The 4,521-nt window shown below is 43.5% G+C and overlaps 1 pseudogene; it reads left to right on the top strand.

The window, feature by feature from the left end:
* The first annotated feature begins 602 nt into the window (after window positions 1–602).
* On the top strand, window positions 603–945 carry LOC143438898 (thioredoxin pseudogene; annotated as a pseudogene).
* The last annotated feature ends 3,576 nt before the right edge of the window (window positions 946–4,521 follow it).

Raw genomic sequence — 4,521 nt, 5'->3', positions numbered from 1 at the left:
TTCCCATATCCTAGGGAAACAGCCTGGGAGAGGATGCAGTTACCCAAGTGAAAGAGTCTGAGTGTGGAGCCAGGGGCCAGGAGAGATGGATCGAAGGTGGCCGGGTGAACCACAGTTCAGCAGCCCCAGAGAATCTCAATTCTTACTCTATTTCTTACCTCCAGTCCACAGACCACTCCAATTATTTTCCCAAAGTCTGAAACCTTCAGACCAATGGGGCTTTAAAGCAAGGACTCCAGATCCCTGACCCTGCCTCATCTAGAGTTCACTAAGTAGCTTAAGAGAGCAAATGTTTATACAGAGACCAGCTCCTGCCTACAGCAGCTAGAAGCCCACTTCACAGAAGCGCTCTCTCTCAATAAGAACATATCCCGTTACTGGACAAAATTTTTGAGCACCTACTGTGTTCCAGATATTGTTATGGGTACTTGGGATCTAGAAGAATATAGAATGAGAAATAAACCCTTTACTGTCTCAGAGATTATTCTCATGATAAATGTAAATAAGCATGAAAAAAAAAGTAAGGCAAGCTACGTTGGGTACCCTGGATCCATTCCCATCGGTTTTGCTGAAATTCAGTGTGGTTGCCTCCCGGAAACAGCCAAAATGGCGAAGGTGATCGAGAGCAAGGAAGCTTTTCAGGAGGCCCTGGCCGCTGCGGAGACAAGCTTGTCGTGGTGGGCTTCTCTGCTGTGTGGTGTGGACCTTGCAAAATGATCAAGCCCTTCCTTCATGCCCTCTCTGACAAGTATTCCAGTGTGGTGTTCCTTGAAGTAGACATGGATGACTCTGCCAGGACATTGCTGCAGAATGTGAGGTCAAGTGCATGCCGACCTTCCAGTTTTTAAAAAAAGGGTCAAAAGGTGGGTGAGTTCTCCAGTGCTAACAAGGAAAAGCTTGAAGCCTCTATTACTGAATATGCCTAAGCATGCTCTGAGAAGTGTAACCAGCAATACGCTGTTTAAAACCTGTACCTTTTTTAATTTGCAAAAGAAACTATGAAGTATGGAGAGTCTACACCCAACTGCCATCTGATTATAAATGACAATAAAATATTAATTCTACCCTTTAAAAAAAAACAGAAAATGAAAAGTAAGGATTTTGTATGTATGCACATGTTTGAATGAGTGCATGGGCAGATATGCACACACACCTCTTTCCTCTCTCTCCTTCCCTGTCTACACACACACACACACACACACACACACACACACACACACACACACACTTTTCTGTAGGTGAAAAATAATCCAGGGTGTCTTTCCTCAGGTACCTTCTAGATTTTGTTTAAGGTAAGTGCTATCACTAGCCAGGAAGCTAGACAGAAAGGCCCCAGAGACCCTCCTGCCTCTGCCTCCTGTCTCACCATGGCTGGGATTACAAGTATGCACACTGTTTTTTATTGTGCACTCTAGGGACAGCTCTCAGTGTCCCTCACTTTTATAAAGTAAGTGCTTTACTGGCTGAGCCATCTCTCCAGCCCCTAAAATATAAATGATGATGATCAGAAATCAAGGACATAGGATTAAAAATGTTAGTACCTAAGATGCTGAGTCTTAAGTTGGGATAACCAGAGAGCACTGCCCCAAAAAACTCTTGGAGGGACAGAAGGTCACAATGAGCGGTGTAGAAGTAACAGCAGGGGCAGGAACGGAGTGGAGGGGTGACGACATGGGCAGATATTTGCCATTATTTCTTTTGAAATAAATTCACTTCTCTTGGCCTCTGCTTAAACAGTTGCAAAACTATTCTTCAGAGGACTTCAAAAATTAACATTTAATTCACATGGGACTGCGCCAATGGCTCAATGGTTAAGAGCACTGGCTGCTTTTCCAGAGGAATGCATTAAATCCTCTGCTCTCCAATAGCTGCCCACAGCCATCTAGAACTGCAATTCCAGGGGATATAACGACCTTTTCTGGCCCCTACGGGCACTGCAGGCATATAGTATACATACATGCAGGCAAAACACTCAAATGCACAAAATTAAAAAAAATTTAATCTAGTATTCATATGAATACTAAACAGTATCTCATTCCCAAGAGTCTTGTCTCCAACTCAAACCTTATGACATTATCTTAATGAGAAAGAGGGGCAAATTGATGTCATACGGGATCAGTGGGCACCCCAAATTTAATGACTGATATCTTTATAAAAGGCCATATTGGATCTGTGACCAAATTAGTGAGTAAAATTGCTTGTCACACAAGCCAGACAACCTGGGTTCTATAACTAGAACCCACAGTGAAATGAAAGACCTTGACTCCCAAATGTTGTCTTCCAACCTTCACATACATGACATGCACACACACGCACACGCACGTGCATTGAAAATAATAATTTTTTAAAAGATGTCTCTGGTGTTGTTCCTGAAGTGTAGAGCACGTTATGTGATGTTGGAAAAAAAAGATGTTTTGTTCCACAGTAACAGAGAAGCTGGTTGCACTGCAGTCAGACTAGGCTGAGAGGGAAGCAGAGCTGTATGTGGTGAACTGAATATTTACCTGAGGAGTCCCCCAAGCAGAATAGGGAAGGTATAGTCTGCTTCCTCCTTGCTATAACTAGAGGCTATGGGGAATTCTCAACCTACCCATATTAGAAAAGACTTGACAGCCCTGAAGATGACACCACAGGTAGACCTGGACAACCTTCTGCAGGACAGGGCCACTGTATGAGTGATTGATCCAACTCTCTATCACAACAGATGCCAAGAGTGGAGATGGGGTTATACAAAGAGGAACTGCAGAGAATTCTGATTAAATAACATGAGTTTTCTTGACATACCGAGGAAACCCAAGACAAAAATCAGTTTCCAGAATTCTGGGCTTCCATGAAGAGAAAACCAGCCACTAGAACTGCTCAGTTGTTAACATTTGTTGCCCTTCAAAAAAGAAAGAAAGAAAGAAAGAAAGAAAGAAAGAAAGAAAGAGAACTAGAGTAGTGATTCAGAAGTTAGAGCATGTCCTGCTCGTCCTACTAACCCCAGTTCAGATCCCAGCACCCACACCAGGCAGCTCACAATCTTCTGTAAATTCCAGTGGATCAGGCATCCTCTTCTGGGGACACACACAAACATACACACTCACAAAACAAAATTTAAAAATTAAATAAATCGTTAAAAAAAAGAGAAAGGGGAAGATGATTTTGGAGATATCAGAGAAAGCATTTAGGCCACCTGTGCTTCACATAAAGAAGGTGGTACCCGAAAAGCCAGGGTCCCTGAGGAACAATCCTTGTCGCTCACATAACCCAGAACTGGAGGTTAATAGAGCTTCTTAAGTTGAATTCATGTTGGTCCAGAGACCGATAAATTGAAAAGAAAAGGTTATTGGACCTTAACACACATAAGTCAAAATAGTGAAACAGAAATGGGTTATGCCAAGGACCCTTCCCTACCTCCATTTAAAAGAAGATAAGTGGGAAGAATATCATTCTAGTTTGATTTCTATGGCTGTGATTAAAAAAAAAAAAAAAAACACTCTGAAGAAAAGCAAGTCAGGGGAGGAAAGAGCTTATCTGAATTATACTTCTAGGTCAGGATCCATCCAAGGAAAGTCAGGACAAGAACGCAAGTGGAACTGAACAGAAGTCATGAAGGGACTCTGCTTACCTTCGTGCTCGCTGGCTCATGCTCAACCGTTCTTCATATAATACCCAAACCAACTAGCCTAGGGCATGGTGCTGCCCAAGGTGGGGTGAGTCCTCCCACATCGTTCACCGATCTGACAACCTCTTACAGACGTGGCCATTGTTCTAGGCAATTCCTCAGTTTAGGTTCTCTCCAGATGCAGTGGTGTGGATAAGAATGGCTCCCCACGGGCTCATATATTTGAATACTTACTCAGTGGAGCTCTCTGATAGGATTAAAAGAATTAAGAGGTGTGGCCTTGATGGAGGAAGTGTGTCAATGGGCTTTTAAGGGCTTTTGAGGTTTTCAAAAATCCACACCTGGCCCAGTGTTTCTTTCTCTGTCTAGATGTATTGATAAGGATGTCGCTCTCAGTTACTGCTCCAGCACTATGTGAGCCACCATGCTCCCCGCCATGATGATAATGAACCAAGCCTCTGAAACTGTAAGCAAGCCCCCAACTAAATGCTTTCTGTGCTGGGAAGTGATGGGATAGTGCAGTCCTTTAATCCCAGCACTCGGGAGGCTGAGGCAGGCAGATTTCTGTGAGTTCAAGGACATTCTGGTCTATAGAGTAAGACAACCAAGGCCACACAGATAAATCCTATCTCAAAAAAAAAAAGAAAGAAAGAAAGAAAGAAGTCTAGTGAGACGGCTCAGCAGTTAAGAGCACTGACTGCTCTTCCAGAGGTCCTGAGTTCCATTCCCAGCAACCACACGGTGGCTCACAACCATCTGTAATGGGATCCAATACCCTCTTCTGGTGTATCTGAAGACTCAGTAACTCCTGGACCTCCCCTCTCTTACAATGCTTATTTCGTGCTGCTAAAAGAAGCCAACAGACACACTCAGCATCTGTCATGGGAATCGTCACAGCCAGATCTGCAGGTTCC

The sequence above is a fragment of the Arvicanthis niloticus genome, chromosome 26 (genome assembly GCF_011762505.2).
Source record: "Arvicanthis niloticus isolate mArvNil1 chromosome 26, mArvNil1.pat.X, whole genome shotgun sequence".
NCBI lineage: Eukaryota > Metazoa > Chordata > Mammalia > Rodentia > Muridae > Arvicanthis > Arvicanthis niloticus.
This window is presented reverse-complemented; position numbering and strand designations above follow the sequence as displayed.